Source organism: Zingiber officinale, chromosome 8A (genome assembly GCF_018446385.1).
Source record: "Zingiber officinale cultivar Zhangliang chromosome 8A, Zo_v1.1, whole genome shotgun sequence".
NCBI classification, from domain to species: Eukaryota; Viridiplantae; Streptophyta; class Magnoliopsida; order Zingiberales; family Zingiberaceae; genus Zingiber; species Zingiber officinale.
Window position 1 is genome coordinate 125,818,272 of NC_056000.1, and position 10,898 is coordinate 125,829,169.

The window sequence follows — 10,898 nt, forward strand, 5'->3', positions numbered from 1 at the left end:
TTTGAATCATATGAGATATGCGAGTCATGCCTACGAGGCAAGATGACCAAGACTCCCTTTAGTGGGCACAGCGAGAGAGCGACTGATTTGTTAGGACTCATACATAGTGATGTATGTGGCCCTTTCAATGTCGCTGCTAGAGGCGGTTATAGGTACTTCATCACATTTACTGATGACTTCAGTAGATATGGTTATGTGTATTTGATGACACATAAATCTGAATCCTTTGAAAAGTTCAAAGAATTCAAGAATGAAGTACAGAACCAGCTTGGCAAGAGTATTAAGGTGCTTCGATCAGATCGAGGTGGTGAATACTTAAGCCATGAGTTTCGTGACTACTTAGCTGAGTGTGGGATTTTATCCCAACTCACTCCTCCTGGAACACCACAGTGGAATGGTGTATCCGAAAGGAGGAATCGTACCCTATTAGATATGGTACGATCTATGATGAGTCACACAGATCTTCCGACATATCTATGGGGATATGCTCTAGACACGGCAGCTTTCATTCTCAACCGAATTCCATCCAAGGCCGTGATAAAGACACCATATAGGATATGGACTGGGAGAGATGCCCAAGTGTCTTTCATGAGGATTTGGGGTTGTGAGGCTTACGTACGACATCAAGTCTCAGAAAAATTACGACCCAAATCCGACAAGTGCTATTTCATCGGATATCCCAAGGAAACTAAGGGATATTACTTCTACATTCCCAATCAGCACAAGGTAGTTGTGGCAAAGACTGGGGTCTTTCTAGAAAGGGACTTTGTTTCTAGAAAGACTAGTGGGAGCGCATTCGATCTTGAAGAAGTTCAAGATGCAAACAATAGCACTGATGCCTTGATGGAAATTGAACTGGAACCACAAAGTGTTGTGGATGATGTTGTTCCACAAGGAGTTGAGGAACAACAACCGGTTCAAGTAGACATACCTCTTCGCAGGTCTGATAGGGTACGTCGTCAGCCTGAGAGATACCCATTTCTCTTGTCTGACCATGATGATGTTATGCTCATAGAGGATGAGCCTACCACCTATCAGGAAGCTGTGATGAGACCAGATTCCGAGAAATGGCTAGAGGCCATGAGATCCGAAATGGAATCCATGTACACCAACCAAGTATGGACTTTGGTTGATCCACCTGAAGGGGTAAAACCCATTGAGTGTAAGTGGGTCTTTAAGAGAAAGACTGACATGGATGGACTTATCTATAAGGGTCGCTTGGTAGCTAAAGGTTTCAAGCAGATTCATGGTATTGACTATGATGAAACCTTTTCTCCAGTAGCGATGTTTAAGTCCATTCGGATCATGCTTGCTATTGCAGCCTACCATGACTATGAGATATGGCAGATGGATGTCAAAACCGTGTTTCTGAATGGAAACCTGCTCGAGGATGTGTACATGACACAACCTGAGGGTTTTGTAGATCCACAGCATACTAGCAGAGTATGTAAGCTGCATAGGTCCATTTATAGACTAAAGCAAGCTTCTCGGAGCTGGAATCTTCGATTCGATGATACAATCAAACAGTTTGGTTTCATCAAGAACGAAGATGAGCCTTGTGTCTACAAGAAGGTTGTAGGGGATATAGTTGTCTTCCTCATATTGTATGTGGATGACATACTACTCATTGGGAAGGACATCCCTATGCTTCAGTCTGTCAAGACCTGGCTAGGGAGTTGCTTCTCAATGAAGGACTTAGGTGAGGCATCCCGCATTCTAGGGATACAGATCTATAGAGATAGATCTAAGAGATTGCTTGGCCTAAGTCAGAGTACATATATTGACAAGGTACTCCTTCGGTTTGCCATGCAGAACTCCAAGAAGGGATTTCTGCCGATGTCACATGGCGTGAGTCTTTCGAAGACTCAAGGTCCCTCTTCTAGAGAGGAGAGAGACCGCATGGATCAGATCCCTTATGCCTCAGCCATAGGATCGATCATGTACGCCATGCTATGTACTCGACCTGATGTCTCATATGCTTTGAGCATGACGAGCAGATACCAGTCAGATCCAGGTGAAAGTCACTGGATAGCGGTCAAGAATATTCTTAAGTACTTAAGAAGGACTAAAGAATATTTCTTAATATATGGAGGCAATGATGAGCTAGCTGTAAAGGGTTACAGTGATGCTAGCTTCCAGACCGACCAGGATGACTATAGATCGCAGTCGGGGTTCATATTTTGCATTAATGGTGGTGCTGTCAGCTGGAAGAGTTCGAAGCAGGATACAGTAGCTGATTCTACAACAGAAGCCGAGTATATTGCTGCATCAGAGGCAGCAAAGGAGGCAGTTTGGATCCACAAGTTCATCACTGAACTTGGGGTGGTTCCTAGCATTGCTGACCCAGTTGAGCTCTATTATGACAACAATGGAGCTATAGCACAGGCGAAGGAACCTCGCTCACACCAGCGGACCAAGCACATACTACGGCGCTTCCATCTCATTCGAGAGATTATCGATAGAGGAGATGTGAAGATTTGCAGAGTACCTACAGAGGCTAACATCGCAGATCCCTTGACCAAGGCTTTGGCACAGAGAAAGCATGATGGTCACACTAGGTCATTAGGCCTTAGAGCCTATACTGATTGGCACTAGTGCTAGTGGGAGATTGTTAGTTAGAGCCCTAGAGCCAATCATTTGATGATTGTATGGACTCATTGTATCATATTCTTGTATATTAATAAAGGCATTTGGATTTTGGTTATTATACTTACTTGTATTGGTGCCAAATAAACTAAGTATAATAATGTCCTTGAGTAGATGGTTCTCACCTATATCAATCGGTTAGTTGAACCGATAATGAGATGATATAGGGAACACTACTCTAAATCATTCCTAGTCAAGTTTTAACATTCAGGGACAATGTTAATGCTATAAGACTAGCATGTAGGTCAACTCGATGACTTGATCTCACAAGTCATGGATATGCAGATATCAAGTTGACACATGGGTATGCATTGGAGAATGTATACTGAATGACCCGCCATGAGAAAGTATCATGGATCGTTATATGAGTGTCATATACTTTCTCATGTGGCTATTAGTATGACTATTAGTCCTTAGACCTGAAGTCACCATGGATCCCTACATAAGGAGTTATGTACTTTGGTTTCGTCAAACGTCACCCGTAACTGGGTGGACTATAAAGGCGATTACCGGGTATGTAACAAATTATGCAGAGGGATGTGAGTGATGTAGATGGGATCTATCCCTCCCATATGACAGGAGCGACATCAATATTCTTGATAGAGTGAGACCACTAAGTGCATGGTCATGCCCAAATGAGTCAACATTAGATGTTGAGCTCATTTGATCGAGTGAGTCTACTTGGAGTTCAAGATTTAGATTGATTAGAGGATGACACGGTCTATGCCTCATATTGATCAATCTAGATGTCTAGGATAGAAGGATAATGTCACATATTGTGAGGAGTCACAATTAGTAGTCACAAGGTGATGTTGGATCTCAACATTCTTGTAACTTGGGTAGCAATGATGTATTGCTAGATGCCGCTCATTGCTTATGTTTCTAAAGGAGTTTAGAAACATTGACAACGTTACAAGAACCTATTGGGGCACACACAAAGAACAAGTGGATGGAGATTAGGTTCATATGATGAACCAATTGGATTAGGTTCATATGATGCACCAAAGATTGGATTCAAATTAGACTTATTGAGTTAGACTCAATTAGATTCAATTGTTGAATGAGTCTAATTTAAATTTGATTCATTGAGTCAATTTATATTAATGAATTAGATTCATTAAATTGAAATTGACTTGAATCAAAGGTTGGATTTAACTCAACAAGGAAGAAATTGGTCAATTTTGACTTGACCAAATAGAAGTTGAAACATCAAGTTTGACTTGATGTATTGCCACATCATAAGGATGACTCATCCTTGCCACATCACCTCCACCTCATGAGGCATGCCACCTCATGGGGGTTACACCCTCCCCTTGGCTTTAATGTGGCCGGCCACATTAATGGGGAGGTTACAAGATGTGGTCGGCCACACATTAGTGGTGGAGTTTTTGGTTGTGTGGCATTATGGTGCATTCACTTCATTCTTCTTCCTCTATGCTTCTTCCTCCTCTCCCTCTTGCTGTTGCCGTGACTTTCATGGTGAGGAGAGGATGTATGAGTTGTGTTCCAAGAGAATAAAGGAAAGTGAAGAGCACAAAGGATGATACTACTAGTGAGTGTATAAGATTTCCTTTTGTATCTTCTTCTTTTCTTCCTTTCCAATCCCATCCGAGAGCTCTAGAAAGTGCTAGCACACTTGGGGCTCTCTTCTCCATCCTTGAGTGCTAGAGAGTACTCCTTGTTCGTGTGTATATCATTAGAGGAGTGTCTACGTTGACACTCTCGAGATCCGGCGTACCGTTGGACGAGCGGGATTTGCGAGGGCACGCTTCAAGGGTAAAATTCTTAACATGTAGATCTAGGAGTAGATCTAAAGTTTTTGAAACTCGTATTTGTATTTCATTCGGTTTTTCCTTGCACGGATCTACGGCTTTGGGTGATTCGGGGTTTCCGCGACGCGAAAAGCGGTTTTCGCGGCCCGAAAAACCCAACACGATCAGCTTAACTTCCTTTTGCTTCTGATCGTTGCAGACAGAACTGATCTATGCTGAGTCAACATGGTTCGGTCGACCGATCCCTCTGTTCGGTCGATCGATCCCTATGTTCGGTCGACCGATCCGGCTATACCTGCAACACAGAGTAAAGCAAAGTACACCTGCAACACAAAGGTTAGAACAGTAATATATAATGCATGAGTAATATAAAGATAGTAGGACTGTCTTATTCTCAACTTGGAAACCTTCCCGGTTTCTTCAGTTGGATCAGCGACCTTAGGTTGTTCCATTTGGGAACCCCACCTCACTGTCGCTCCTCCAGTTGTTTATCTCAACTTACCTGCCAAACATGCTCCTCCAGACATGTTTGGACTTTTGCCTGCTCAGTGTCTGATCGTCTGATCTACTAAGACTTTTCCTGCAATATTATATTAGCCAGCAGCAATAGTAATACAGAATACAATGATAAACTTAAACCTAAATTTACTGAGATCCGCTGGTCCGGTCGATCGCGCGCGGTCGACCGGAAACCATCCGATCAACCTTGCTTGGAGTTCACTCCTCCAAGACTTCTCGTTACCTATGGTTACCACCTCCTAAGATTTTCTCCACTTGGCTTCACTCACCAAGACTCAGTATTCGGCTACCCAGGGATCAAGTCCTCCAGACCTATCCACCTGGCTTCCACAATATACCGAGATTTCTCTTCTTGCCTAGCCTCCAACTAAGACTTCCCTTGCCTAGCCTACAACTAGGGCTTCCCTAGATCAAGCTTCATACATAAACATACTTAAACATATTTGTCTGACATTAAAACCTTGGAGGTCGATTGCACCAACAATCTCCCCCTTTTTGATGTTTGACAAATATGTTTAAGTTAGGTCAATTCAAAAAGATTTAGATTTCTAACTTAAACCCTTCTTCTCCCCCTTTTGTCATACAACAAAAAGAACTCTTTATAAATGACTTTAATTGCTAAGGATCCCTAAGTCTTGCACCAACAATGATGGAATATTTTTAAACATTTTCAGGATAGGTCTTAAGGTATTCCCTCACTATTTTGAAAAATAAGATGTAATTGAGTTTTCAAATCAAACATGCATCAAATATGAGTTTCATAAAAATAATTTCCAAAATGATTTGCATAAAGTCTAAAGGAATTTTCAAAGTATTTTTCTAAACTATGATTTTTCAAAAAGGTTTCAAAAAGTATGAGTTTGAAGAATATAATTTTGAAAAGATAATGCTTGAGCTATATTTTAAAGATAGTATTTTGAGTTTTGTAAGCAATTTTTCAAAAATATTTTTAAGTTAATTTCAAAATATTTTGAGTTTTGTAATTTTCAAAAATTTATTTGATTAATAGACTTTAAAGATAATTTTCAAAAAAATTTGTAAAGAAGTATTTTATAAAAAATGTTTTGAAAATATGTTTTCAAAATTTAAAAAATATGTCCTTCAATCAAGTCTCTCCCCCTTAACTAGACACTCTTGTTAGATATCCTTGTTACCCACAAGGAAGATATTCCTATATGTGTCTAAGGGTAGGTCATGGTTTACTTAAAGATCTAAAGACTTAGATGGTGAATAATAATAATTTATATATAATATACCCAATCAATCATCAATCAAGATTTGAAAAATATTTCATAAGAAAATAGATTTATAAGTTTTCAAAATCCTTTTTAAGAAAATATTTTAAATTGTAACTTTCTTAGCATCTCACCAATTCAAATTTTTCAAGTATGGTAATCCTATAATTTTGTGAGATGACTTTATTGATTTTGAGTTTGTTGAAATTGAATTTTAGTTGAACTTCCATTATGTTAAGTTAATTTTGGGTTAAAATGTAACAACCCTAATTTTCTCATTTTGAGTCCTAAAAGTAATTTAAAAATATTTAAAAATGCTATAGAAATATTCTAGGGATTTTTAAAAAATTTTAGAGTATTTTTATGTAATTTTTGGAGGTCGTTTGGTATTTTTACTAAACGAAAGAAGTTTCGACAAAAAAATGTCCAAGCCGAGGTTCGAACCAGCAACCTCCGGCCAAACCAAACCTTGATCAAATCTAGCTAGCCAACTGTTCCGCAAGTGTTTTGTGAACAAATATGGAACGAGATATATATAAGTTATAATTGAAACTGAAGATACTGAATAGTATAAAAGGGATAAGTTAAAGGAAAAGGGTTTAATTTCTTCCCCTGAACCCTAATTCCTTTTCTTTCCTCCTGACGCGAGCGGCGATTTCCTGCTCTCGGACGAAAAAGGCGACGGAGCTAGGGTTTTTCCGGAGGCCGGCCAAGGGAGATTCTGTGAGCTCTTCTCCGATTAGGGGCCTTCCGTCGAAGAGAACACGCGGGTACAGAGGAATCGCCGAGATTTGGAGCTCATCCGAGACCCTAGGATTATTCCCCTTCGGTTGTAAGTCCAAGAACATCTCGGTAAGTTGCTACTCACCCGCAGTAGGATAGTTCCGGATTCCTATTCCTTTTGTTTTCGAATTTTCTGTGAAGATTGTTGCTTGTGAAGCTTGCTGCCGTGAATTGAGGATTTGGATTCTTGTTTCCTCCTTGATTTTATTTCGAAGTATGCTGTAAGGGAATAGGGTTTTCGAAGTGTGATGCCATGTGTAGGAAAAACCCTCTAGATGAGGATGCAATAAAATGGTTTTGTGGCTAGTAGACCTTTAGAGGCTTATGAGTTGTTGTAGGTAAATGTTATGAAGTTGTTGGTTTTTTTATGGAATTCTAGTAGATTTCAGTAGCTTGTTAGACCTTTGGTTTAATTTCATTGAGTTTACATGCATTGGAAAAGTTTGAGTTATGTGATATGTTGTTGCTCATCATCTTTTGTAGTTAGTACAGATTATGTTCGTAGTTTGTATGTGGAGCTTAATTAACTTGATGCCAGGCTTTATATTTCTTTTGTTAATGGCTAACAGTGTGAGAGATGTCAATGAGAATTAGTTTATTGAGCAGTTCTTCATTCTTTAAGAATTAGTTTCATGTCAAGTTTAGTTTTTATTCTAACATGTTGTTTAGACTTTTTCCTTTGCTGTATAATTTCCCTTTTTGCTGTTTAGTTTTCCTTGCTGTCTGCGAGCATGAGCAGTTCCTCTTTGCATTTCTGTTTGTGTAGCAATAGATGTACATGAGCAGATTTTCTAGTTTTCATTTGCTATTATTGAGCACGTGTAGCTATTATTTGCCATGAGTTGAGCATGACCAGCTTTCTTTACTACTAGATATACATGAGCAGGTTCTTTAGTTTTCATTTGCTATTTTAACCAGCATGAGCAGCCATGTATTTTAATGGAATAATTATGTGTTCTAATAAACCTTTTTAAGGGATTATGAGTAGCTATAAGTAAGAAAAGACCAAGGTCTTGATAGGATTCCTAAATTTTAAGAATTGGGATCAGCAGCACACCAAGTGCTCAAAGAAATGCCAAGGCATTTTATTATAAGAATATTACAAGATAACAAGTATTTTATTTTAAAAAGGCTAGTACCCGACTTCCAAGGTTATCGTTAAACAAATCCAGGTGACCAATTCCAAGGTCTTGGCCCTGGTAAGACCAAGGTCTTTACCCTCGTAGGACTGGTGACTAGCTACCACAGTCTCTATTAGGGAGCGCGCATTGGTACTATGCCTGGGCCCAAGAGAAAGTTTATTATTATTTTAAAGTAATAAAGTATAAGTTTTTTTGAAACAAATGAAACAAGCTTCACTTATATTTAGAGTCAGCAAGTTTAGTTTCTTTTAATTCGAAGCATGCAGTGTTAGTTTTATTTGTTTCCTGATTAGTTTATTGAGCATGATTAGACTTATCTTCCAGCATGCAGTTTTATCCTTGTATATCATGAGTATGCAGATTTTAGTGCTTGCTAATGAATATGCATGAGTAGGTTTATTTCTTAGTTTCAGTACTTTTAACATGAGCAGCTATATATGTTTTCTTTTAGAGCATTCAGTTTCTAGTTTCTTCTTGTATACATGCATATCCGAGTTTTTGTGAGTTAGATAGCGCTTACTAAGCAATTTTACTTATAGTTTACATTTCCTCTTATTGCAGATAAAGGAAAGGAAAAGATATAGTAAAGGAAGACGACAAGGTAGCGCGGATGGTGTGTGATGCTAGGACTATGGGAGAGACTTGGTAAGTTATTGAGTTTTCGTGTTTAGTGGATAAGAAACAATTGAGTTGTACTTTATAGTTCATGTCATTTGAGATTGTATTTTATTCTCCATATCATTTGAGTTCATTCGTGTTTTAGATTGCATGTTGTGATGAGTCTGTTTAATAAGTAGATATTTTGGTGTTTGACACTTATTTAATTCCGTGGATGTTTGATATATGTTCCAGCCACCTATGGCTGATGTATACTATGTATGTATCTCAGTTTATGGTCACCGGTACAGGGGAAGTGCTGCCGAAATTTTTCAATAGGGACTCCTCGTGGTTTCGATCATACCGTTTAAGTAGAGTTATTAGTTAAGTAACGGTCACCCTTAGAGAGTAGTATAGTAAGAAGGGTGATCGTTACATAAAATGAATTATTAGGATTAATGGTAACATTATTAATGTTTAGTTTAGAGATTTTAAAGTTATTAGCTAATTAAGGATTAAAAAGTTGATTAATTATTTCATGTTAAGTGTCACAATTAATAGTTAGGAATATTTTAGAATTAGTTTTTAATTTTGTTTAAGGTTAAAGTATTTATTTGTTGATTAAAGTTAAGATTTCAAGTTGAGATTTATTAATTAAGTGTATTAAGTTAAATTTTAAAGTTAATGATTAATTTATTTATTTATTAAAGTTATTAAAAATTAATTTAAAGTTGATTTTGTTTGCTTTTAAAGAACACTTGAGTTAGTATAAGTTTAAGTTTTAAACTAGGTTAATTTTATTTTAGTTTTATTAATTTAATTTGAGTTTTAATGAAATTTGAATTCAATTATAATTAGAGTTTTAAAATAATTAATTAAGTTTTAAAATTAATTAAGTTTTTAATTAAGTTTTAAATAAAAAAAATTTTAAATTAAAGTTAATTAAGTTTTTTTTAATTAAGTTTTTAAAAGAATTTTAATTAAGTTTTTAGAATAATTTTAATTAAGTTTAAAATAATTAATAATTTTTAATAATTATTAATTAAGTTTAAAATAATTTTTAAAATAAGTTTTAAAAAAAAAATAATTATAATTAAATTTTTTTAAAATAAGTTTTTAAAAGTTTTTAATTATGTTTTTAAGTTAGGTTTGAAATAAGTTTGAAATAAGTTTGAATTTAATTGGGTTTGAATTAAATTAGGTTTGAATTAAGTTAGGTTTGAAATAAGTTTGAATTTAATTAGGTTTGAATTAAGTTAGGTTTGAAATAAGTTTGAATTAAGTTTGAATTTAATTAGGTTTGAATCAAATTAGGTTTGAATTAAGTTAGGTTTGAAATAAGTTTGAATTAAAGTTTTAATTTAATTATTCGAGAAAGGTTATTGAACTCATGTTAGATTCAAACTTAGCTTTGGGTTAATCAAGCAGGCGTCCTAAGGATAAGCTTTCAGTTCAGTGGCGAGGCATACGACCTACTTGGATATCATTAGACCACTTGCTGAAGGCTTTCCAAACTGTTTCCGCCCAAAAAACTTAATACTAAATTTTGGTCTAACTAGCCCATGTTTGACTGGGGTAGCTTCGGTCAGATCCACTAAATCTAGTGCACCAGGTAGAATTCCATATTCAGCCTAGACATGCCTTCGACAAAGCTTCCTTGACGTACTATTATCCAATCCATTCTGATGTTATGGTATAGGGTTTGGTAAACCTTTTTAACTAACCGTTCTAAATTAATAGAAGATGCATGATATGGTATATAACAGATAAGTATACGTGATCATGGCAACTCAAACAATTCAACCAAGTCATGCATGATACAAATTGTTTATTAATATTCTTGTTTTATTATTGTTGTTTTATTATTATTGTTATTGTTGTTTTATTTAAATTGTTATTATTTAATATTACTATCGTTATTTATTATTATTATTATTATTATTATTATTATTATTATTTAGTGTTGTTGTTTTATTATTCTTATTATTATTTATTAATTATTATTGCTATTATTTATTAGTATTATTTTATTGTTGTTGTTGTTATTATTATTATTATCAATATTGATTAATTTCATAATTAAAAGGTACATGATTATAATTAAGTTTACGAAAGTTTTTTTTTAGATTTGGTTTTGATTTATAATTTAAATCTAGATTCTGTGAGTTGATAAAATTATTAATAATATTTTCTAATTTATTGAT